Source organism: Bombus affinis, chromosome 17, assembly GCF_024516045.1.
Source record: "Bombus affinis isolate iyBomAffi1 chromosome 17, iyBomAffi1.2, whole genome shotgun sequence".
Lineage (NCBI taxonomy): Eukaryota > Metazoa > Arthropoda > Insecta > Hymenoptera > Apidae > Bombus > Bombus affinis.
The window spans coordinates 6755101-6783060 of NC_066360.1; the positions used below are offsets into that span (position 1 = coordinate 6755101).

General features: G+C 38.9%; 1 protein-coding gene and 1 long non-coding RNA gene across 4 annotated transcripts in view; one reads left to right on the forward strand and one right to left on the reverse strand.

The window, feature by feature from the left end:
- Positions 1-27960, forward strand: part of LOC126926271 (putative fatty acyl-CoA reductase CG5065) — an 89395-nt gene that overhangs the window by 28371 nt on the left and 33064 nt on the right. Inside the window, exon 1 of one of the 2 annotated variants that reach the window (XM_050742535.1) lies at positions 27143-27402. The exons of the other annotated variant lie outside the window; for it this stretch is intronic. The gene's annotated coding sequence lies outside the window, so the exon portion shown is untranslated. Of the gene's footprint in view, positions 1-27142; positions 27403-27960 lie in introns of those variants that run through there. 2 annotated transcript variants of the gene reach the window in all.
- Positions 23850-24775, reverse strand: LOC126926305 (uncharacterized). Of its 2 annotated transcripts, none has more exons than XR_007714476.1 (3): positions 24311-24775; positions 24058-24239; positions 23850-23964 (listed from the first exon to the last, which is right to left on the reverse strand). It is a non-coding gene; the product is annotated as an uncharacterized LOC126926305 (long non-coding RNA). The 2 variants fall into 2 exon arrangements; XR_007714475.1 differs by having other exon boundaries at positions 23850-23883; positions 24311-24770.

Below are 27960 nucleotides of genomic sequence, written 5' to 3' on the forward strand. Positions count from 1 at the left end.
TTAAAAACTTCATGCACACACTGCGGGAGGCACGAGAGGAACAGTCCGAGTACAGTAACACGCCAGGTAACACTCGCTAATAAGACTGTCAAGTCTTCTTCGTAATATCAATAAACTCATTGTTAAATCGTTTCGCGGAGTATTTCTTTGTCACCCTACACGTGCTACCACTTCAGGTATAATGCTGATTTTCTGATAGAATGATAGGGAACGAAAAATTGAGGCTAATGATAACTGGTTTTAAAGGGAGATCTTTATTAATTTGTGAGATATGTAACTGCCACAAAAAAAGCATTCGTTCAGTAAATGAGTGGATATAGTAGTCAAAGTATACACTTAGTAGTTTAAACATTTAATAGTAGAGGAATGCATGTACACATTTGTTTTGATAAAGATATACAAAAACAAAAACGCATCAATACAAATGAACACTTGCTGTCACACAAAATACATAAGCAATCAATTTTGCTGCACCACTTAAAACTCATAACTGCACTGCCTATATCATTTTAATTTATAATATCAAAATTTACATAATAATTGTTAAATATAAGGCAGATTAGGTTATGGGCGTTACAGCGCATATATATATATAGAAGATAGAATAATAAAATTAATTAATAAACTACAAACTTCACACTGTAATACACAATTTGTGTTTACTTCCAACTTACACTTATCCATTTCCGTTAGTGATTTGCACAAGACATATACGAAAATTATAAAAATTCATAACATTATTACGAATGAAAGCCTTCAACAGCATGAAATGATAAATGTCTACTGAAAAGTTTTATACTTCAAAAGGCTTCAATTCACGGTTCCGAAAAGTTCCGCTATGAAAAATGCAATTTACATTAGTTACATTAGTTAAGCCAAACATTTTATTTTTTCTCTATCAGGCTGCTTTTTTATATTCATAGTATTGTTGCTAAACAGAAACTTTCACATATCATGGATTCTCTTTTGAATATCTCACAGAGTAAGAAGTATATTATTTGGAATATCTAAAGTTAAAATTTAAAAATTTCTTAATAGAAACAGCTTCTTAAAGGCTTTTGAACTCAAAATCTTGTGCACTAAGGTTAGAAATGCTAACTATACATATATATACACATATGACTATGCATCACTAACACTGCATGTATATGTATGTAAAATCGTTTATCTCGGGGTAATTCAGATGATCGATTCTGAAGTTTCAAAATCGAGTTTATTGTGAAAATACTTAAATGAAATACAGGAGTAGACAATAATTAATATCAATCGATAACAGTAAACAATAAATAACAAGTTCTGTGCAATGTCTACCCGAAAATCGAAAATCGATTTTCAACGTCCTGGACTACCGATCACGAATTGTTTACTAGTAACATATTTTGTGTTCTATTATTATCGGTGTATGATCGGATCTAAGTTCCAGACTGGCTGTTATTTTTAATTTGTTGAGTCTAACCCATAGCCAAGGCCATACAGGACGGTGACGCAAAAACTTCGCGCGAAGGGCCCTCTGGTAACGACGGAGATGGAACCTGCGTTGTTGCTGCAGATCATTGGGACGTTTTTCCCCCCGCAAGAGGACAGTGCAGCAGGACAGCCGCGGGAAACAACATGGACTGTAGAATAGACAGGTGACTGGGAAGTCACGGAGGAAAAGCTGTGAGAGGCGACCAGAAGAATGGTCTCCCGCGACGTGGCGCCGGGCCCGAACGGAATCCTGAACCGGATCTGGGGGGAAGTGATGGGGATCATGGCTCCCAAACTTCGGCGCCCCTACACGAGATGTCCGAGGGAGGGAGTCTACCCCCGGGCATGGTGGACGGCGAGGCTGGTCTTGCTTCGTAAGGAGGGCCGACCGACGACTTCGCCGTCGGTGTATCGGCCGATATGACTGCTGGACGAGGTCGGCAAGCTGCGCGAGCGAGTGGTTGCCGCTCTTCTGAAGCGACACATGGTGGAGCGGGTGCCGGGTTGGCACTAAAGCCAGTACGGCTTCCGGAAGGGACGTTCGACGATTGATGTGGTCAGACGCGTGCGGGCACTCATGGAGGACATGGTGTAGCGGCATCGGTATCAAAGGATGACGCTAGTCGAGAGCGAATCGTGTTGTCGTTTTGCCTCAGGGCATTGACTTAGCCTTGTCGTATGAAACATAACGACAAATGAACCCCGGGCAAAACAATGTCGCCGCTACATGCAACCATCGATTGAAGACAAATTTAAATTTTCCGACTCTTCCCTGACCAGTATAAATAAACGGATGCCATCGCGAGCGACACAGTATCCAACAGTACATTCGAGTATGTAAAAATATCAACGAGTATCAACGAGCATTACAGAGTATCTCCGAGTATTTATCGAGTTACGTGACGAACAATAACGAGTATTTATTCCGCGTTTTATATTTTGTATCAACGACTCACGTATACGTCCGTACGTTTAATTATTTATTTATTTCAAATATGTTTGACGGACTGCGACAGCAATATTTCTGTATCGTTATTTCACGATATCTATTCACGACTAATCCTCCACAATGGTATCCACAATGGTATGGTAAAAGATGGATAAAACGTACATAAATATTTAAAAAAATAATTTGCATCAAATTGTAAAAACAATGGGTTTAAAGACGATTTCATTCTGATGCAAGATAGTTATCCAAAGCCCAATGATGCACGATATACAATGCTGATGTGATAGGCGTGATAGGTACTGAAGAAACACTCGAATATATTTAACAACAAATATTTATTAACAATATATTCTGTGTATACACGTAGTATAAAACTCGCGGTTGTTAATTGCGGGTCGCGGTTCGCGATTACAAGTTCGAACTCGGGTCCATGAGTTTAGATGTGCGATTCAAGTTCGGACGATGATTGCCTAAGATGTCGAGCAACTCAGTGATTACTGTCAACTATCAACCACCAATTCGGACAGGCGTTAAACGACTGACTTTCCGTCACGATGATGCTGCGTAGGAATGGGAAAGAAATGCATGGGATGGCGTGTGTCTAATGATACGAGATCATCGGATTCGTTGAGGAAAGCGTTGGTTCGGAAAGTGAAGGAAATGGACGTCGCTGTTAATTAGTTAATTTCGTGTTGGTGGTTGGAAAAGGGTGCTAACCGCTCTTGAGAGAAAGTTGTTAGCGTAGTAGGTGGTATATTTAGGAACAGTTAGGATAAAGCTTGTTTGTCCGTTTGAAGGACTTTGGTTAACTAAATCTTAAGATTTATAACGGGTCCTCGGGCTAGCTGAACATGTACTGTGGCGATGCGTCGACATCTAGTAATCATCTTATTCGAAGAATAGAGTCTGCGTGTGGCGAGCCACGGGACAGAAATCGTTGGAATGTTTACTGTCACGCGCCGCTACAACTATTTCTTTTAAGGAGAACTATAGAATTACTCCATACCTCTGTTACGTAAAAACGCTCATCCCGTAACCGCGGCTACGTTCGGCGACTGGTTGTCGCCTCGAGCCCATGCTCATTATCATAAATCTTGAACAAATACAATCGGATTGAATGACGACAATTGCTTAATTACGGCTATGGTAGAATCTAGATTAAAGTGTTAAGGTACTTTCCCAAAATTACAAAGGGAAGACTCCGGTATCCTTTCATCTCCGACATATATAACAAAATAAATACAAATATAGTCTACTTTTACTAACGTGTGCTTGCAGAAGTACTCATTTTCTATTTCTACAAGAATTAACAACTACAATTGCTGGGAAAAATTGCCAATTTCATAGGTTGTTACTAACTACTTTTGTTAAACTTTCACCTAAATGTATATACATTGACGTTTGAGTACATACCTCTCCAAAGCAGGATAACATTAAAGTTGGACCGCACGATTTGAATTTATTGTAGAGATATGTGTATTAGTTGCATAGATTTTTTGAAGAGTTATGTCAGTCATATACATACTCAATATCTAATCGAAACCGGTTAATGTTGCTGAGAGTTACAAACGAATGAAATTGAAATCGCAGTTTTCCACAACTCTCACTGTACTATAACTGTAATAATTCTATATTTTGGTCCATTTTTTGATACTTGTTACACGTTTCTGTATCAACCGATTTCAATGAAACGTGCACCATGTATATAGTTGACAAAATTCTTCAGAATGCGTTATTTAAATTTTCATTGCATGCTCAGATAAAAAAGTTATAAAAGAACACCTTTACTCTTTTTCTGTGCGACGCCCATCAATCATATTTTTTCAAAAGTTTTTCCCATGTCATCTATTAACTTATACTTTAGCCTCTCAGAAAGCCTCATCCAAGTCGTTTAGTCCAACTCTGAAAATATTATTTTGTTTTGGAGGGTGTTGAAATAATTTTGTGGCCCATTATATATTGACTAGTAAATAAATCAGTTTACGGAACTTTACACCTTAACTGTAATATTGAGTCGAAAACACACGCATTTGCGGCCTACGAAAAAATGCACAATTATATTGCACAAGTCTACATGGATCTGTGTATGGTAGTATTATAAACCGCAAGTTCAGTGCACGCCATTGAATGCTCGGTAATTATCTCCGCATTCTTTCTCCTTCGTATTAAGGCTTTTGACGGCCGAGTAATGCAATCTGATTCGAACTCAAATATCGATGAGGCAATACTAATGCAATAATGAAATATCCTACTGTTTAAAATTTTTTAAAATTAAATATTCACTAACGTACTTGTGAAATTTTACTCACTAAAGTAAGGCCAAATAGAGCGATATACTTCAAATCACATTTACTTATTAATGAAACAAAGGAAAATATGTTGCTATCATTTATTAAATAAACCACCTTCTTCATCGAAATCCGATCATATAAAAACTGTATCTGTGTACGGAGCACGTGACACGCAATTGTGTGCGAATACACTGTTTTCATTCAGTGAAACCAATTAAAACATTTACGGGAAATTCACGTGGCCAACACGAGCACGACTGAAGGGTGAGAGCTTTGTCAAAATAAACATTCCCACTAAATAAGTGTATAAGTTCCCACTAATAAGACTATTAAACGCACTCTTTCCTGAAAAAAAGAATGCTGATAACGCAAAAGCGGAAATCGTTGCGAGTCCAGTTCATTAAATATTATGTAATTGGGTTCAAATCCTTAGTTTGTTGTAGTGCCGTTATTAATCTCTCCCAAGTTTCATTAATCTCTATTTTCAAGTTACTCCATCGGAAGTATCCTACCACGTGTCAGCTCATATGCATGGTGTTCGATTGTAGGTGTAAACAAATTTAAGAGTTAGTCCTTGAAGTTATAATAAAATAAAAAACAAAAATAAAACATTGTGTCTTCAGATTTGTTCTCTGGTATTGACCATGAAAAATCGTTCGAAATATCCCTATGCGCAGTCTGACTTCCTTAAACGAAAGAAAGTAGGTCAGCTGGAACAACGGATAAATGGACAGAAATTTGCCTCGTATAAGTCACAGAGAAGAAGATTATCACATTCGGAGACGTAAACCATTCTTCGCGACATTTTGCGAGAGAAATTGTAGATTAAACGTTACAATCTTCTTAGTCATTGAAATCCGTAACAGCATATCGAAAGACGGCCCGTAGAATATTCATTTAGAGAGGATTAGTGCTTTCTCTAATTCTTTGTACCCATAAATAATAAATTTAAAAAAGCAAATATAAACAACATTTATACAATGTTTATACACGCACCACGATTGAGCTGTCCGCGAATGACCACAGGAAAACTACCTATGCAATAAGTCTTATCAGAATGCTTGTGTTTTTGACCAATCGCGGGGAGACGCAATCACGAGGAAACACGTCAACGGGAGTCGTAAATTCCCGTTACGATTATATTAATTGACGCCGCGAATAGATCGATCCCCTGAATTCCGTTGAGATAATAGGGGTGGTTAAGGTGGTATAACGCTGCGATTAACAGAGTTATAAACTATTTATTTCCCACAACTATGCACTGATAAGTTTACGCCGTTGCTTTTGATGTATGTCGTAGACGATAATTTGGCGTATGAAGATGCGATATATATGCTCCATATTCTTTGATGACAACAAGTTGACCGTTCTGTAGTTCTGAGAACAAGTCTAGTGTAGTAGTAAAGGTCGAGTTGACCCTCTTGTCGTAGAAGAAGTATAGATGACGTGACTGCTCTATAGTGATGAGAGCAAGTCTACAGGCATGTAGTGACAGTTATGTAGTGATGATAACAAGTATAGTTGACCCTCCTGATGGCGTAGAAGTAGTGAAGTTCGTTCTGATGTGTTTACGGAGAAAAACTCGGTAAGGGTGTGCCCTTTGAACGAAGAACGCGGATTCGTTGCTCACATTTTTAGTTATGAGGGTAACGATCCGCGATGCCGATTGGTTGTGACCAATGTTAGGAAGAAGCCTCCTCCTACCAACGTAGCTCATGCGAGATATTGTGTATGGGGAAAAACCAGCTTTTCCGTTAGGCAACTATTCGTTTTTCCCATTAGATAACTACCTGCTTTCTCCGTAATTTGTAAAAATGTGCAATAGAGCTAAGGACTGTTTTAAGTATCAGCTATAAACCGAAAATACTTGCAGGATTAAAGGTTCCTGCAAGCTAATAAGACTCGGTTTATGGTGGGGCCAATAACTAATAATTCCTTTTCTGTGGTAGAATAATTTTTCTCTGGGGGGTTGAGTATCCGTGATATGTAACAACAAGGATGTCCGTCCTGTGATAAGATTGCGCCCATTCCTTCATTGGAAGCGTCTGTGGTAAGTGTGAATGTTTTCGTATAGTCTGGGTATGCTAAAACTGAAGCTGAGCATAACTTTTCTTTTAGTGTGTCAAAGCTTGTTTGTTGCGTTTCTGTCCATCTAAAAGGATTGTCTTTGTTTGTGAGATCTGTCAATGGTTTCGCGAATTTGGAAAAGTTTTTAATGAATTTTCTGTAGTATCCTACTAATCCGAGAAATGATTTTACGCCTGTTGGTGTTTTGGGAATTTTAAAGTCTTTAACTACGGAGATCTTTTTAGGATTTGGCTTTATGCCCTCGTGTGTTATGACGTGTCCTCTGGTACTCTAATTATTCCAATTTAGGTTTTAGAAATTCGCATTTGTCGCATTTTTAGTCCTAACTCTTTTAATCTTTGTAATACTATAGCAAGTTGTTCAGTATGTTGTTGAATTGTACTACCGAATATTATTATGTTGTCAAGGTATACAAAACAGTATTTATTCAGTAATCCTCGTAAAGCGGTATCCATCATGCGCTGGAAGGTGGCTGGGGCGTTTCCTAAACCGAATGGCATGCGATTATAGTGAAAGTGTCCCTGAGGTGTGCTAAAGGCTGTATATTTCTTTGAGTCGGACTCCATAGGTATTTGATGGAATCCTGAAGATAAATCTAGAGCGGAGAAGAATTTGGCGTTGCCTAATTGTGACAGGATGTTGTCGATTGTCGGTAATGGGTAAGCGTCTTGGTCGGTAAGTTCATTTAGCTTTCGAAAGTCGATAACTATACGCCACTTTTGTTTACCTGATGCGTCTAATTTCTTGGGTATTACCCATACTGGACTGTTGTAAGGAGAATCTGATTCTTCAATAATATTTTTATCTAACATTTCTTTCATTTGTTTTCCGATTTCTGCTTTATGGGCTTCGGGAGGTAGGTATGATTGGATCAACGCTAGTCGAAGCGACAGGTGTAATTTTCTTATCGTCTCTTTTGTCCATTTCAGAGTAATAGATCGTCGGAGTTTGACGTTACCGAATACAGTTGATCGATTCTTTTAGAGGACATGGTTCTAATTACTAATAAAGTCGTCTTTCGTAGTGCAGGTTGCTTGATACACCTTTGGTCGGATGTCCCGTAGGCCCAAACCGTAGTCTTGTCTTACCCAACGTTGATGTATTCTGGCAGGATCGCCATAATGTCACGTAAAAAATAACTCTCGTGGTGATACATATAAAAACTTTATTTCTCAAGAGTCGAAGGCCCTTGAGTACCAATATTACAATGCTCCAGTATCGGCTTAGAATTCAGACTGGCTCGGCCGTCATTATTCGGAGTCTAAATACTAAGCGAGAACAACGAAAATGATGGAGGGGATAGTATTCTGAGAAGTTCCTTATTAGGGTGGCGAGGTGTTAACTGTCCGGGGAACATCTAGAGGTGGTCGCCTAAGGTGACGTCAGGGTAAAAGAATTTGGGGTTACACTAGCGTGTAACCAAACAGGCCGGATCCATAATTTTATAGAATATTGTATATTGTAGCTTGTGTCATCTTCAGTACCTAACCGCATTATGCAGTACTACTCCGGGAACAACCAGAACCATAAGCTTGAACATTCTCATTTCTTCTCTAATACTACTAAAGTACTCGAAAAAGACGACTGCTGATCAAATATCTCCTCTCTCTGGAGGCATACACACATGCATATACACATGGTGCTGTTGGCTCCCATTGATTCTTCTTTATCGAGTGAACGTCGTTTATGAGCAGAGGACGCTAAAATGAGTGTCGAATTTCCAATCACGTCAATGACAATCGCGTCAATGACGTGACAATCACGTCGGGCTACAAAGATACAAAATGTACTGTATCTCTTCTGAAAATGTTTGTGGCTACACATTTGTCTGCCTGACGTACCGTCGATATCATCTGACTATGTTCTCTTTTCACCCGGTAGGTGGCACCGTTTTACCCTTTCTTGTCTTATTAATTTTTCTTGTATTAATGTAACGACCTGCCGTTTCCTTTTATCGCTTGTATGTATTTCATGTTTGGGGGAAAATATTTCTTTCAAATATAAAAGAAATATTTGTTTAATACTTGAAAAAGAACATTATTTTTCCGTATATAAAAGAAATATTTAAATGAATACTTTACTTTAGCATGTAGACCGTAAAAAATATGCTTGCCATTCATATCCATCCATTTACATTCATATCCCTAAAATGACACTTATTTTCTACCAAACTGAATGAAATATCTATTTTGTATTAAACAAAGCGCGTGTTTCAGAGTGTTTAAATAACAAGAAAAAATTAAAGGGAAAATACAAAAAAGAGCCAAGTGGAAAAGAAGGTATGCAATATATAACGGTGAATTTGTCACGTAAAATAAAAAAAGGGGTAGCTGAAACGAAAAGAAAAAATAAAATGTAACAAAAAACAAGAGAATTTATTTCTTGTACTCCGAGTTTACACTAACTGCAATTTGGTTCTGAGCTCCAGCCATGACTTTCCAAAACTGAAGCTCTTACAATATGACTTTCGGTAGCATCTGTTTCTTCTTTGTTTGTCATTCCTCAATATCCCCACTACCCTGTAGGCGTACGTGACTGTTGCCACGCTTTTAGAACATTCGGTGGAAGGGCCGTTGGGATATCGATGACACATTAGGCACTACGGCGATATACATTGTCGCCAAGGCCGCCACATCTTTATCCCCATCATCGATCTGTAACGTAAATCACATCAGAGACCAGGACACACACACACACCGCGGGCAGGATGGTGTCCCGGTCGGCATACTTCGCACCCCATGGACCGACGAGAGAAACACATGGCGACCTTGGCGACAATGTATATTGGCGGAGTACCTGAGTATTCATTTATGGCCTTCCACCAAAGGTTCCAGAAGCGTAGCAACGGTCACGTACGCCTACAGGGTAGTGGGGATAATGAGAGAACAGATGACCGAAAGTAAAAAGATTGTAAGAGCCTCACTCTCGTACGGTCACGGCTAGAGAGAGTTCCGCCTGGGCAGGCGACCTAAACGGACGTGCGAAACAGTGCTCCAGTGAAAGTGCGGCAAGAGAGAAGAGATAGGGACAAAGTTAAAGCCAAAAATAGACAAAACGTGGAATCATGCAGATTCCACCAATAAAAATAATTAACTCCGGTGAAACATTTTTCATAAATAAAGCTACAGACTCTACATATGTAGAGAAAAATGATGATATTATGGAAACAACACAATCCGACGGAGAGCAAAACATACCAATACACCAGGAAGAAAGCTGGACGGTGGCAACCTCCAGCAAAAAACGGAAGGTAACCCCGCTCGCAAGCGCGAGGAAAATTGATACATATGAAAAAAAACAATGGCTACAAGATATCAAACTGCACAATCCATTCAGCGCACTGCCAGAAGAGGCAGCAACGGACCCAACGGAAAGTCCGACAAACCGTACACCCAAACCACCACCAATATACGTAGACGCAAAAATAATTGACCCCCTCATAGAACTGCTAAACAACATCGCAGGGAAAGACAACTACATCATCAAACAGATAAAAATAGACCAGGTTAAAGTACAAACCAACACCCCAGAAACATTCAGAAAAATTACAAGATCACTAAAGGAAAAAAATGCAGCATATCACACTTTTCAGCTCAAAACAGACAAAAGCTACAAAGCAGTAATCAGGGGATTACACCCAAAAACAAATACTGGAAAAATAATTGAAGAACTGGCAAAAATCGGACACAAAGTAAGGTCAATAAATAACATAAACAAATACGATACCAAACAACCACTACCGCTATTCCTAGTTGAACTAGAACCTAAAAGCAACAATAAGGAAATATACGATATAGAAAAATTACTAAACACAATAGTAAAAGTGGAGCCACCCAGACATAAAAAAGAAATCCCACAATGCATAAGATGCCAACAATACGGACACACCAAAAACTATTGTAATAGAACCCCGGCATGCGTTAAATGCGCAAAAAATCATCTCACGACACACTGCCCATCCACGGGAAAAATTGAGGAGGTTAAATGCTACAACTGTAACGGAAACCACCCAGCCAGCTATAAAGGATGTGAAGTAAGAAAACAATTACAACGTAAACTGTTCCCGCCCCTAAGAAGCAGAACAATCACTAACACACAAGCCCAACAGGACAGCACAAATCCTGAAATAATTCCAAGTACAGAGCAAGCAACAAACACCAAACCCATCAGCACCAACACCATTGGTGGTCTAAGCTATGCTCAAATAACCAGCCAATCAACACATACACACAACCAATACCACAGCAATAGTAACAATGACACTGCAGAAATCAAAGAACTACTCAAACAATCCATAAAGAACACCGAAATGCTAACCAGAATGATAAGCGAACAAAATGCAGTACTAAAACAGCAAACTCAACAAATCACAGTCATGCTACAACTAATTACAAACGTGCTAAGCAAAAAATAAAAACGGACACTCTAAAAATAGCAGCCTGGAACTCAAATGGCCTGCAACAACGGGCCCTCGAAATTAAAACATTCATATACAATAACAATATAGACATACTACTTGTCTCAGAAACACACTTCACTACAAAAAGCTACTTGAAAATACCATACTACACCATATATGATACCAAACACCCCTCAGGAAAAGCTCACGGAGGGACAGCAGTGATAGTCAGAAACGATATCAAACATTATCTACACAGCCAAGTTAACAAAGAATATTTACAAGCAACCACTGTTACAGTTCAAACTAGCAGCAACTACTTCCAGTTGTCAGCAGTATATGTGCCTCCGCGACACAAAATAACAACACAAATGTGGGAAGAATACTACCAGGATCTAGGGGACAAGTACATCGCAGCGGGAGACTACAACTCAAAGCACACGCTTTGGGGGTCAAGAAACATTACACCTCGAGGTAGAACACTGGAAAAATACATAAGAAATAATAACCTCAATATATTATCCACAGGAACACCGACACATTGGCCGACTGACCTGAACAAAAAACCAGATCTTCTGGACTTTGCAGTTACAAGGGGACTAAACACAAATAAACTAAAAATAACACCCAACCTCGAGCTCAGCTCCGATCATACACCCATAATAATTGAATACAGAAACAAACCAATTCACTATAGCAAACCAGAAACACTATGCAACAAAACCACCAAATGGCAAACTTTCAAAGAAATAATAGAAAGCAAAATAAACTGCAACATCCCGTTAAAAACTCCTGAACACATAGAACAGGCAGTAGCAACATTGACAGCAACTATTCAGGAAGCAGCAAGGACAACCACTACTCCCGAACCAACCAGCAGACAAACAATAACAATCCCGCAAGAAATACTCGACAAAATCAAAGAAAAAAGAAAAGCAAAAGCAAAATGGCAAAAATACAGAACCCGAGAAAACAAAAAACACTTAAACAAACTTGCAAAGGAAATAAAAAACAAAATAAAGGAGCACAACGATAACGAATTCGCAAAGTTCATAGGGACACTCTCCACACACGAGAACACCAACTACTCACTATGGAAAGCCACGAAAAAAATAAGGAAGCCAATAATACCCGTCCCGGCAATCAGAAAAGCAGATAACACATGGGCAAGAAGCAACGAAGAACAAGCCGAAGAATTCTCCAACCACCTCTGCAACACATTCACACCACACATTATCAACAACAGCAACCTCAAAAGTCATACGGAGGAGGATCCACAAACCACTACTACCGCAGCCGACAAGGAATACACCATACCTAAAACATCGGCACAAGAAATTAAAAACATAATTGATAAAACAAAAAAACAACAAAGCGCCAGGAATCGACCTAATCAATGGTAAAATCTTGAAAAACCTTCCGCCAAAAGCAATAAGACTAATTACAATAATATTCAATGCAATTCTAAGAATTCAATACTTCCCCAAACCATGGAAATTAGCACAAATCAAAATGTTACATAAACCAGGCAAAGACCCGCACCAAACTGCATCTTACAGACCAATATCACTGCTCCCAGTATTTTCCAAAATACTGGAAAAAATAATATACGACAGCATAAAACCAATAATAGAGACAAAAAAACTAATACCGGATCACCAATTTGGTTTCAGAAACAAACACTCCACGATAGAGCAAATGCACAGGCTTATAAACGAAATAATAGTAGCACTAGAAAACAAGGAATACTGCACAGCCCTCTTTATAGACATAGAGAAAGCATTCGATAAAATTAACCATGAAAGTCTACTACAAACAATTAGGAAACAATTCCCGGTGCAAATACACCAATTAATAAAATCCTACCTAAGCAGCAGAACCTTCGTTATAAAAATCAAGGACACACATTCTCAAGTTAAAGACATCAAGGCCGGGGTACCACAAGGAAGCGTCCTAGGCCCAATACTATACACATTATACACGGCGAACATACCAACAACTACCAACAGCACAGTATTGACATTCGCGGACGACACAGCTATACTAGTCAGGCATACTAACCCAGAAACGGCAGTCAAAATACTACAAGAACATATCGTAAAAATAGAAAATTGGCTACAAGAAAAACAATTAAAAGCAAACCCCAATAAATGCAACCATATTACATTCACGCTACGGAAAAAGATACCACCAAACATCCTATTGAACGGTACGCATATAACGCAAACAAAGCATGTCAAATACCTAGGACTCCACTTAGATCAAAAACTTACCTGGAAACTACACATCAAATCAATAGTAGAAAAAATACAGAAAACAAGGAGACAAATGTATTGGCTAACAAGCCGAAAATCCAAACTAAGCACAGAAAATAAAGTAAAAATATATAAAACGATCATAAAACCAATCTGGACGTACGGAATACCACTATGGGGGACGGCAGCAATGAGCCATATAAACAAAATAGAGGTAATACAGGCTAAAATCCTCAGAACAATAGTAAACGGACCTTGGTACGTCAGAAACGAAGATATACGAAGGGATCTGGGAATGCCAACGGTCAAGGAAGAAATCAGCAGATACTCCGAGAAATACAAATCAAGAATAGCAACACACATAAACCGGCTAGCTGCGAAAACATACAAAATCACAAATATGGACAGAAGACTAAAAAGGAAGCACCCAGCAGACCTTATAAAGGACATTTTTTTTTTTATTTATTAGAATATTTACAATCAATTCTCGTTGAGAATTTTCAGTAACTTAATTTGGCGTGATACAATGACATGGATTATAATAGCTTTATATTGTTGATTCTAGTAGGACTAAGGGTTTAATCTAGTGGGTATTTTCTTTTTAGTCTGCGGATCTGGTTCGTCGTGTCCAGTAGTTGGGTGACTAGTGGGTTGTGGTGGTTGATGACTCTAGTGCTATATCTGCTTCTGGACTTGTGTATTTCATCTTTGACTGTAGGTATCTTGAGGTCTCGGTGGATTGTTTCGTTGGTAACATACCAGGGTGCATTTAACAGGGATCTTAGCGTTTTAGATTGGAAGCGTTGGAGTATTTCAATGTTGGAGTTACTTGCTGTTCCCCATAGTTGGATTCCGTAGGTCCAGACAGGTTTTATTACGGCCTTGTAGAGGGTTATTTTGTTCTGTATGTTTAGTTTGGAGCGTCGGCCCGTGAGCCAATAGAATTTTCTTAGTTTTTCCTTTAGTTGCTTTGTTTTTTCGGAGATATGTTTTTCCCAAGTTAGCCTCCTGTCCAGGGTCATGCCCAGGTATCTTACGGAGTCCTTGCTTGGGATTATTGTGTTGTTAATGGTGACCTGGGGGCAGGTTTGTTTTCGGAGCGTGAAGGTTACATGGGAGGATTTTTTTTCGTTTATTTTAAAACCCCATTTTTGGAACCACTTTTCCATGGAATCGAGACTTCGCTGGAGAGTGGATGAGGCAATTGCCGGGTCTGCGTGGGTAGCTAATAGTGCTGTGTCGTCGGCAAATGTTGCTATTGTTACCTCGTTTGATATGGGTAAGTCGGCAGTGTAGATGGAGAATAGTAGGGGTCCGAGGACACTACCTTGCGGTATGCCGGATTTTATTGGGAATGTTGCGGAAGTGGCGCCTAGACATTTAACTATGAATTGTCTGTTGGTTAGGTAGGATTTTAAGATGGAGTAGTATGGGTGGGGTAGGATTTTTTTAAGCTTGTAAAGTAGCCCTTCATGCCATACTTTATCGAATGCCTGTTGGATGTCTAGGAATACGGCTGAGCAGTATTTTTTCTTTTCAAGGGTTTGGCTGATTATGTGGGTTATGCGGTGGATTTGCTCTACTGTTGGGTGTTGTTTTCGGAAGCCGAATTGGTGATCTGGGAGAGTCTTCAATTCTTCTAGGAGTGGAAGGAGACGATACGTGAGCATCCTCTCGAATAGTTTAGACAGGGTAGGTAAGAGACTGATTGGGCGATAGGAGCTGGTTTCATATATTGGTTTACCGGGTTTGGGGATGAGGGTGATTAGTGAGATTTTCCACGCCTTAGGAAAGTGTTCAAGGCGGAGGATGGCGTTAAAGATTGATGCGATGAGTGCAATCCCTTTTATGGGAAGTTCCTTGATTGCTTTATTTCCTATTTGGTCGTGACCTGCTGCTTTCTTGGGGTTTAGGCGACTGATTGCTTCTATGATCTCTGCAGAAGTGAAGGGTTGAATAGGAGGGGACATTTGGAAGGGAGTGTGCAGGTATTCGGTGACGTCCGCTGCGGCTATGGAGGAATGGGGTTGGAATACTTCAGTCAAATGTTTGGCAAATAGGTTGGCTTTTTCTATAGGGCTACGCGCCCATCCACCCTGCGGGCGGCGGATTGGAGGTATTATTTGTGGGGGGCGCGTGAGTTTCCTGGAGGCTTTCCATAGTGAGTAGTTTGAGTCGGCTGTGGGGGACAGGCTGGCGAGGTATTTGTGAAAACGGTCATTATTGTAGTTCTTTATGGTTTTGGATAGTTTTCTAGTTGCGTTGTTTAGTTTGCGTTTGTCCTCCGGTGTTCTATGGGTCTGCCATATCCTTCTTAGTCTACGTTTTTCTGCTATTTTTTTTAGTATGTACTGGGGGTATTCGTGGCTGCTGGTGGTCGTTTTTGCCGGTGTGGAGACGCGGATAGCGTTTATTATGCTCGCATTTAGGTATTCCGTGGCTGCTTCGATTTCATCATTGGTTTTTAGTGAGGTTGAGGCTGAAGTTGTGTGGGTAAAGACTTCTCTAAAGCGCTGCCAGTTGGTGTGTTGGTTATGAATGGGGCCATTAGGTGTGTTCTCGATGATAGTTGAACTGACTGTTACTATCACGGGGGAATGATCAGAGGAGAGATCAGCCGAGGAATTGATTTGGACGTGTCTTGACGAGATATTTTTAGTTATGAAGAAATCAAGGAGATCGGGTATTTTGTTGGTGTCGGTGGGCCAGTGTGTGGGTTCGTATGTGGTACGGTATTTGAGGTTGTTGGTTAATATGCTGTTGAGGAGGTTTTTGCCTCTTACTGTAACCAGGCTGCTGCCCCATTGGGTGTGTTTAGCGTTGTAGTCTCCTCCGGCTATGAATTTGCTGCCCAGGGTGTCCAGGAAGTGGTCAAAGTCTTCTTTGGCGATGGAGTGTCAGGGAGGGCAGTATACAGCTGAGGTGGTGATTGTACCATGACAGTCTTCTATTGCTACGTTTGTTGCTTGGAGGTAGTCTTTCTGGAATGGTTGAAGTTCGTAGTGCTTGATGTTTGACTTGATTATGATTCCGGTGCCGCCTTTCCGCTGGGGTGTTGGGTGTGGTAGAAGTTGTAGCCGTGTATTTTGAGGTAGTTTTTGCCGGTAAAGTGGGTTTCGGATATGAGCATCACATCGATTTGCTGTTGTTTTAAGAATAGTTCTAGTTCGGCTTTGTGCTGAGCTAGACCGTTGGCGTTCCACAGAGCTATTCGCATTGGTTTTATTTTGCTTCTGTGCTTATGAATTTGTCCATGAAGCGTGTGAGTAGTGACAGCAAGTTGTTAATTTGCTCAGTTTGCTTCTCGATAAGTTTTTCGAGTCTGGTAAAGTTGTCTGTGCTTTGTGGGGTGGGAATTCTATTTTCTGTGTGTACACTGTGTGTTTTCGAGTTGTATACGTTTCCTTGCGTTGCCTGCGCATAGGATACTCTTGGTGTGGTGAGTTTTGGGGGTTTAGGTTCTTGTATGTTTATGTCCTTGGGTCTCAGTTTTGGATACTTTATATTATGTAGCGATTTGTAGGCTGAGCATCCTTTGTAGTTCGCAGGATGCTCTCCTTGACAGTGGATACACTTGGCGGGGGTTTCCGGGGATTTAGTGCATTGGTCAGTGGGGTGATTACCTGCACATTTTACGCACCGGAAGTTGTGATTGCAGTATTTCTGCGTGTGGCCGTACCTTTGGCACCTCTTGCATTGTATTATTTCTTTCTTTGCAAGACGCGGCTCGAACTTAACTATGGAGTTCATCAGCCGATTGATATTGTAGATTTCTTTATTGTTTGTTTTTTGTTTTAGGTATATAAAAAATAAGGATAGTGGGTTTTTAGTGATTCTATGCCTAATGTTACTGATGTTAGTTACTTCGTGGCCGTGATTTGACAGTTCGCATTTTAGTTCGTCTAGATCGACTGAGTGATGGATATTGCGTAGCACCACTCGAAATGGTCTTTCTTGTTTGAGCTGGTATGTGTGGAATTTGGCGTTTAACGTTTTTAATAGCTTGGTTAACTTTCTATAGGCGTCTGGGTGGGACGGCAGTATTTTCACTTGGTTGTTGTTAATCTTTAACTTGTAGTCTTCTTTGCTGATGTCTTTTTCGATAGTTTTAATCATTGACTGTATGTCGATTACGTCGTTAATGAATATCGGTGGGGGAGGGGGAATTCTTTGAGTATGGAGATTATTTACCTTTTCGGTTGTAATCATGGAGTCTTCCGTGGACTCCAGAATTGAGAATCTATTGTAGGTAGTCACTTGGCTGGCTGATGGTTTGGTTTGAAACTTGTTTACATTTGTCTTGGTCGGTTCGAGCTTTCGTTTTTTCGTGTGATGGTCATTTACCAGGATAGTTGTGTTGCCCTCTTGCCACGGGGGAGGAAACATGGCGGTGTTATAATTTTGCTCCGGGGAGCCTGTTGGAAATGATAGAGCCATCATCGAGCTAGTTAATTCAGTGTGAAAGAACAAGTCGAGAGGCTGTTAACCCCTGGCTAGGTTAGTTGGATTTGCTTTCGTCAGCTGGGCGTCACGTGGAGTTTTGTGAACTTCACAGGGCACTGGACACACGTCTGCACGTCTCGGCACTCAGCAGCAACTGGATGGTCACTTGCTACTTTGTGGACTTTGCCGGGCATTTGCCCCATTCATAACCAACACACCAACTGGCAGCGCTTTAGAGAAGTCTTTACCCACACAACTTCAGCCTCAACCTCACTAAAAACCAATGATGAAATCGAAGCAGCCACGGAATACCTAAATGCGAGCATAATAAACGCTATCCGCGTCTTCACACCGGCAAAAACGTCCACCAGCAACCACGAATACCCCCAGTACATACTAAAAAAAATAGCAGAAAAACGTAGACTAAGAAGGATATGACAGACCCATAGAACACCGGAGGACAAACGCAAACTAAACAACGCAACTAGAAAACTATCCAAAACCATAAAGAACTACAATAATGACCGTTTTCACAAATACCTCGCCAGCCTGTCCCCCACAGCCGACTCAAACTACTCACTATGGAAAGCCTCCAGGAAACTCACGCGCCCCCCACAAATAATACCTCCAATCCGCCGCCCGCAGGGTGGATGAGCGCGTAGCCCTATAGAAAAAGCCAACCTATTTGCCAAACATTTGACTGAAGTATTCCAACCCCATTCCTCCATAGCCGCAGCGGACGTCACCGAATACCTGCACACTCCCTTCCAAATGTCCCCTCCTATTCAACCCTTCACTTCTGCAGAGATCATAGAAGCAATCAGTCGCCTAAACCCCAAGAAAGCAGCAGGTCACGACCAAATAGGAAATAAAGCAATCAAGGAACTTCCCATAAAAGGGATTGCACTCATCGCATCAATCTTTAACGCCATCCTCCGCCTTGAACACTTTCCTAAGGCGTGGAAAATCTCACTAATCACCCTCATCCCCAAACCCGGTAAACCAATATATGAAACCAGCTCCTATCGCCCAATCAGTCTCTTACCTACCCTGTCTAAACTATTCGAGAGGATGCTCACGAATCGTCTCCTTCCACTCCTAGAAGAATTGAAGACTCTCCCAGATCACCAATTCGGCTTCCGAAAACAACACCCAACAGTAGAGCAAATCCACCGCATAACCCACATAATCAGCCAAACCCTTGAAAAGAAAAAATACTGCTCAGCCGTATTCCTAGACATCCAACAGGCATTCGATAAAGTATGGCATGAAGGGCTACTTTACAAGCTTAAAAAAATCCTACCCCACCCATACTACTCCATCTTAAAATCCTACCTAACCAACAGACAATTCATAGTTAAATGTCTAGGCGCCACTTCCGCAACATTCCCAATAAAATCCGGCATACCGCAAGGTAGTGTCCTCGGACCCCTACTATTCTCCATCTACACTGCCGACTTACCCATATCAAACTAGGTAACAATAGCAACATTTGCCGACGACACAGCACTATTAGCTACCCACGCAGACCCGGCAATTGCCTCATCCACTCTCCAGCGAAGTCTCGACTCCATGGAAAAGTGGTTCCAAAAATGGGGTTTTAAAATAAACGAAAAAAAATCCTCCCATGTAACCTTCACGCTCCGAAAACAAACCTGCCCCCAGATCACCATTAACAACACAATAATCCCAAGCAAGGACTCCGTAAGATACCTGGGCATGACCCTGGACAGGAGGCTAACTTGGGAAAAACATATCTCCGAAAAAACAAAGCAACTAAAGGAAAAACTAAGAAAATTCTATTGGCTCACGGGCCGACGCTCCAAACTAAACATACAGAACAAAATAACCCTCTACAAGGCCGTAATAAAACCTGTCTGGACCTACGGAATTCAACTATGGGGAACAGCAAGTAACTCCAACATTGAAATACTCCAACGCTTCCAATCGAAAACGCTAAGATCCCTATTAAATGCACCCTGGTATGTTACCAACGAAACAATCCACCGAGACCTCAAGATACCTACAGTCAAAGATGAAATACACAAGTCCAGAAGCAGATATAGCACAAGAGTCAACAACCACCACAACCCACTAGTCACCCAACTACTGGACACGACGGACCAGATCCGCAGACTAAAAAGAAAATACCCACTAGATTAAACCATTAGTCCTACTAGAATCAACAATATAAAACTATTATAATCCATGTCATTGTATCACGCCAAACTAAGTTACTGAAAATTCTCAACGAGAATTGATTGTAAATATTCTAATAAATAAAAAAAAAAAAAAAAAAAAAACGTTACGGATAGTATGGAACGCGAGGCGTCATACCAGTATTTACCTGTCGCAACCGACCTGGACAAGAAGTTAGCACTTGTTACTGATGAGCGTGAAGAGTACAATGCCACACCAGCACCCTTCAAGGTCAAATGTTCATAAAGACCCAGATGATTATTAAGGTCTACTTTTTATACATACTTTCTTTCTTACTTTTGATTACTCGAATTTATTATGACCAAACATCAAACCTAATTTCATTCATGACTTTCTTTTCTGTTTGCTGCTTTCCACTTAATTTGCCATTATATAATTAGTTAGATTGTTTCTGAAGAGGTAATTTCCTCTCTGGTAGTACTTATAAAAAAAAACAAAAGGGTTTTAATAGGTTCAAAAACCGTTAATTTCAGAGTTACGAGACGTTGCTTGTATAAAAAGGTATAGCGTATAGAAAACCAATTATTTGGTTTAGTCAGTTGACGCCAGGAGATTAGGAAAGTGTTAAAGATCTTTGATGATGTGCTTCTATAAGAGAACGTGCCAAAGTAAGTGTCAATATGAACTGGAAATATATTGAACATATGTTGCGAAGCTAATGTCTTATTGCCAACTGAAAAAGTAATAGTTTCTCAATCTCTGTTTATCGAGACCTTTTTGTTTCTTATGATACTCCAGAAGCATGTGCCCAGCTTTTATGTATGCCTTATATATGTATTCATAATGGTGCACAATGTACTAAAAATAATTTTTGGTTATCATATGAAAATTGCCAGACTCGTCAAGGTTTTATACGTATTAAAGGACTGGACTACCGCGAGTATGATGTAGGTAAAAGTCAAGTAGACCTTTTCATTAGTGAAGAGGCATACATCATTAATGTAATCTCCATTAGGATGTTGTATTCGACGACGTAGGTAACGATCCGTAAGAGGTCAATTTGTCCATGATCTACGGGGGTTCATGGCGGAATAATATCTGGCAGAACGAGGTATTTTGTCGGTACTAATTGAATTCAATAATAAAATATGATTCAATTTCTTCTATCCTACGACGTCGATACAAAGCTAAAGAAGTGGATCGGAAGTTGCTGTATTCAATGATATAGTAGATTGTATTGCGACAGAGCGGGTGTCTTTTTTCTATTTATTGGCGAGATATTATTTTGCCTTGGGACTACTTTTGATCTCCTGTCTCTGGTGGAATGTTGCGATGTTTTCAAAAGGTGTGAAGGCGGAATATTTAAAGAATTAGCAACTTCTGAAACATTTTAAATTAAAATATTCCTTTAACTCGTGTGCTTGTTTACGTCCACCGCTTCACACAAGGTATAAAGGACATAGAGAATCTGCTCCCTGAAAGTTTCAGATTATACATCAATCATTCAATATGCATTACTGAATAGTAAATAATTTTCTAATCTTTGTCTAGTTCTTGTTACTTGGTATAATTTTCTTTAATTTTTGTAATTTGCAATTACACACTTTCGTGATTTTTCCAATTCCAATATATGTACATACCGTGCATGTTTCTGTACATAATTTATCACTAAGTAACTAAATTTCACTGAATTATATCGTCAAGTTTTGTTGTTAAATGTTACTCAATTCTCATGAAAATTCACATTCATAAAGTTCAAATATTCCTACAATATTGCATAACATTATAACATATTGTTATATATTATAATGATTATTACATAATCTTTGTTTTCGTCGATTCTACATAAATGAAGTCATCAAGCATGTGTTACGCATCTGATAAAACCCCTTTATCATCTGAACATGGCCCATTAATACCACAAAGTTCTCCGAACGAATACCGCACTCTTTCGATTGTAAGATTATAAAAGCCATTCGCAATCTCCAGAAATCGATTCTTCTTGTATTATCCCTCAAAGAGTAAATTTTATTTCATTTTGCGGAGTAATTATAGTCCTTAACACTTTAAAATTACAATACTAATATTTTCTTGAAAGTTAAGCAAAGTTTATCGTACGTAGCAAACTCTTTCGAACCACCTTTGAGATATCAAACTTTATTTAAAAAAGAAAGACAAAAAGCTCCTTACGGTTTATGACGTGGCACATACATGACCGTAAAAATTTTAGACATTCTCGTAGTTTGTAATATTCTGTGATTTCACGTGACTATAACACATTGTATCTCTAGTTTCTCTTCGAATAATCAAAATTAGTATCCAACCCATAGTAGTTTAACACGCATGATTTATGGTCGTTATATGCAATTTCTCTTTCCACAGGCGAAGGTGAAGTAGGGAAGACCGCCCTAGACATTCGAAATTTACATTTTATTACATGAGATGATCCGCAAGGTCATTGGAAAGGATATGTATGTCTTTAAAACCCGTGAGAAGTTGAATGTCATTGCTAAGAAGAGACACGGAAGTACAGAAAACAGGCTTTTCGCTTATAGAAAGATATATAATGATTTTTCAGATAAATTGACAAATGTACAGTTTGGAAAAATCTATAAAATAAGGCGTATAATATGTAGAAACTTCTGTCATTCGTATGTTATTCGACATTCATTATGACAAAAGGAGTGCGCTAATGAATTCGTACAAACGCATTTCGAAATTTCGTGAAACTCTTCCTTTAGAAGTTGTGTAAGTGACTGACTGATTGAACGATAAACTGATTGTGAATAATGATATTGAATAATATATCAACGATAAATGCAAGAATATCAGTATAAAACATGTATATATTATATCGTGATCCCTACAGTATGCACCCAGTGTCGAGAAGACACGTTCTTTCTATGCAAAATAATTTCTTAATCATTTTATAACGAACAACGAGCGAGGGCTAATACATAACTTGATAATCTTGATAACATATGTGAATGTCAAGGTTATTGGAGGTTAACACCACTTCCTACGTACACTATTTACTACTTGTTATGTGAAGGAATGTTTCGTTCAGCTCTGACTATCACGTCTGTTCGTTATTTCGTCCATGATGTTATATATTTTAACGCCGATTGGTGAAAGAACTACAAGGTTTGTGAACAAACAATTCAGAAACCAAAATGAGCTTCTAGAACTATCTTATTTTAAAAGATATTTTTTCTATCGTCATTGTCCATTGCTCAGAGGACTTTTCATTAATTTGTTGTTGTTGTTATCGCATAATGATCTTTGTACTAGAAACATCGTGGAGTAAAGATATTGTCATGTATGACAAATCAGAAACCGTGTGCATATAAATACATACATCCATATTAAGCAATGTCATAAATGAATATATTTAGAAATCAAACGAGCGGAAAGACAAAATGAAAGCAATGATGAATCCCTTCTTTATAAAATTCTATTTACATTGTTCTTGGTTCAAAGAGAAAAAAGTAGCATTCAAATAGTCAGTACACTAATTATAACATTATCCATAGCAAAATTATTATTCCGGATATTTTGGTGATCTGATGTATCCAGTACAACCTGAAATAACCGAAAATGTATGTATTTAAATTAGTATCTATTTTTGTATACAAAGATACTTTTATATGCACCTTGTTAACCGTTGTCGGGCTGTTGGCTTAAAGTCTTGCTTCAGAATAAATTTCCTAATTCCCATCTGGTAAATTACACCATAATTCTCCCAATCCATATCCCGGAAATGTAGTTTGATCATATCGCAAATGGTCGTGTAACATTTTCACCTTCTTCGCCAAGTCGGAACAGTTATCCCTTTGGAAAGTCCATTCGTTTGTGGTGAAATGTGTTATCGATGCTAACAGCTTATTGCCATTTTTGAGAAGTTTCATCATTCTGAAATATCATTTTTAATTATTATTGTAGATGAACGCAAAGATTGACCCAGAAAGATTGTCCTAGTTGTTCGAGGATCGATAGAATACTCACATTGGTTTACAACCTCGGAGTCTTAAAAATATATCTATGACGCAGGTAAAACACGCGGAATTAAGCTCAGAACGTTGCAAATATATCTATTAGCTACGACTGAACAACCTGGGTACCATAGCGTATCGTTCAGTGGGGTATCTATGCTACATTTTACCATAGCATCTACCATCGGACCAAACCTACTCAATTGGAACATTTACATTATTACAATTAATGGAATTACGCGTAAAGTTTATTATTATCCGAGTACCTCAGAAAATATTATGAAATTTCAATAAATATTATTTATATTACTATTTTCCAAAATTGAAGTATTGGGAGCAAGAGTGGACTTTTATATTCTACATTTGTTTGTGCTTTCATTATCCACGTTTCTTAAATAAACTTTGGAATACTCTAACAATCGAATTACATTAATTCGTAAAAAATCGCAATAAATATTACTTAAAAGGGTATGCGTTACTCGCGCAGTTGTATACTTTAACTTCGTGATCACGATGCAGCGTGATATGCCATGCAGTACATATTATCATGTCGACGACGAAATCGACAGGCACCACATCCAAGTTTGTATCTCTCCTACCCCGTACCGCTGTTGCAAATCCTTTGCCGATTAGCAGAAAGGTACCTGGTAACATTAAGTTGGTTTAGAAATTATTTGTGATTTTGAACTAGCAGAAATGTAACGCTAAATACATAGGAATAAATTCTCGTAATAGCGAGTAGCAACAAATTTGAACTATAATAATGATCATGTAGCGGAAAACCTCTCATTTAGCCTCTAACAAACTAACCAGTTAACTCTAGTACTGTGAAATGTAAGGAGTATTGACCAATTATCACTGAAAAAGATTTATATAAATACCTGTAACTGCAGAAATATTCTGTATCCGACCAGGACATGGTTCTTCCAAAGAGGCACCAATTACGCTTGGCCGTACTATCGCAAATGGCTGATCTTTGCACTTGCTTGCTACAATCTGCTCTGCTAAATTCTTACTGAATGTGTATGTGTTTGGATATGTTTTTAAAATTCTTTTTTCTATTTGGTTGATTGACGTTTTGTCGAATTTGTTACACATATCTATTACTTCCGAAGGTTTCAAGCTCGTGCTGCAAAGTTAATAATATGTGAACATATTCTTCACGCTATAATTACAAATATAATATTCATAAACCATGAAACAACGTTTGCGTATAACTTATCCTTACGTATAAACTTTTTCCCCAATCTCATGTAGATTCGCGTTACTAAAGGCTGTGCTGACGTGAACGAAGCTAATCGGATGCCTTAGTTCGTTCCAAAGATCGATGACACGAAGAGTACCCTTCGTATTCAAATTAACAGCCACGTGCAACGGCTCGTTGAATTTCACAGTGGCCGCGACGTGAAACACTACATTTACTTTCTCTAACAACAGATTTCTATCTTCTTGCGAAAGATCTAAATCTGGCAGACTAATGTCACCTTTCATGGAATAAACTCTGCTCAAAGCTGAGGGGTGTTTTGCTTTGATGTCGTCGAAAATCTGCAGACCAAAAATTACCAGCTCAATGCCAGAAAAGAAATTTAATCAATTTGCCCCTGACAGGTTTAAATATTAAAAGAAACAAGAATAATATTTACGAACTGGATCATCTATGAGCTTCTTAAATCGTTGTTCTATCGTTTCGTCCGTTTTTGGACGAAGTAGTATAAAAATGGCAGTGATGCGCGGACACATGCGGATCAGGATTTCCAGGAGACCTTTTCCAACGAAACCGGTTGCTCCAGTCACAAGAATCCCACTACCGGCGTAGAAAGTTTATTGATCCCATCTTCATTCGTTTTTTTATTGATTGTATCCATGTTTCAGAATGTTCGCACTTTCAGTTCCAATAAATGACACTGAATTATCAAATAGTAAGCGGAAAAATTTTAAAAATAATGTACAAAATTTGTTACAGCTGAGATCTTAAGCTTAAACAATCTTCTTATAGTTCCCGTAGGCTTTTTCATTTTTTTATCTTTTGTCTATATATGTAAATATCGTAATTTGCAGCGATCAGTAATTTATGTGGAAAATGTGCGTGATTCATATGAAGCAGTGTTCACCCACAAATGTAACACCTCGAGAATACTTAATGCGTACGTGATTTTTCTGTGGGCACCCGCGAACAGGACGATTGCAGTGCATATGTGAAATCTGTATAATCATTGTTTATATGTGCTCTTATTTAATAATTACTTATGGAAGCAAAAGGACTTATATTTGCTATAAGGCGTTATAGATTTCAATAAGTAAACAGGTTTAATCTATAATCGATAATTTTTCTTAGAAAACATCACGCAGGATGGATTGTGATTTCGAATCTGCATAATTTTCTTTGCTACGATGTGTATGATGTAAGCTGGCGCTTACCATTTGTTCGAATTCGTTCCTTGAGGTCTCGCGCTTCACACGAGCCGTAACGTAATACGCCGTTACTCATGATTAACACGAGGCACAAGTCTAGGTATATGGAATTAAAAACGGGAATTTATAATAAGAGAAAGAGGCAATAAGAGATACGACGCGTCCAAATACTTAAATATCGCAATAAATCAATAAACCAAGACACAACATTATTATTGAACAAATTTAAAATATAAGAATATCGAAATAGAAACAAGGAATAATGAGGCGTTCACTGACATGTACCGCCTTGCACGAGCTTTTCCTATGACAATACACCATACAATAAGCAGATAATGAAAGATGAGCTGCTATGCCCTTTTCACACAGCATCAACAGCGACAAACAACTGGCACGCGCCAAAGGATCAAGTACCGGCATCAGCAAGGTAACCAGGTGTTTAGTAGAGTACAACTAGTAAAAGAAAAAGGAAAACTTGAACAATACTTCCACGAAAACCACATCAGCTGCAACCCTAATATTTCTGGAAGGAAAGCAGCTGAACCAAAGTATGCAGCGCTCGCAGAAATAATCACGTACCACAACTCCGCGCTAATATTGAATAATTACGTAACAATTAGCCATGGTAGTCTTACTATAAATAAGTGTAGCCACTTAGAGACAGTAGTCAGTCAGCTAAAAATTTGTTAAGGATTCGGTCATTCAGTCAGTAAGAGTCAGTTAAGTCGAGTACAGAATTGGCCGAGAGTTAATATCAAATTCAGAAGAACAGTAATCTTTGCGAAGCTGTGAATTGCTTTACTATAGTCTTCGAGTAACGTCAAGGAATGAAACCAAGCATTTAAACAGAAATCAATCGTCAACGATTAATATAGTCAATCATCTAGCAACTAGACTAATTTCGTACGATAGTCCAAAACTGCGATCGACAACACATATAAGCAAGGTGAGGAGCTAAACATTGTAACACTTTCTTTTTCGATTTCGGTCTTGCACCACATTTACTCGAGTAAAATTATTTATTGACTATCATTGTCAATAATGAAGATATTGAATGTATTTATTTATTCCAAGGAAACATTAATCATTTCCGTGCTATTACTCCTGCACATAGCGGTTAAGCCGAAATTCAAATTATATTTATCAATTGTATTGATACGCTAGTTTACGCTACGTATACGGTTATATTAACGAATTAAAACATCACGGATACAGCTGTTACGTCGCATGATATAAACCGCAGCCATCCCTCTTTGTCTGGTCGTCACATGTCCATCTACCCTTACTCCTCAAGACCTTCAATAAAGCTAAGGAGTCACCATAAATCTTAGTATCTTAACAATGAGAACTCTGAAGTCTCGTAAGTGTCTTTGGTCTATTGATGATTCTTGGTTGTTCTACCTATTATCATCCACCAACGTTTTTTCTAATCAATTGGCATCGCTGATCGTTACCCTCATTTTTCCCAATGAAAAGTGCCATAAGCGAATTCGCTTTCTTCGTA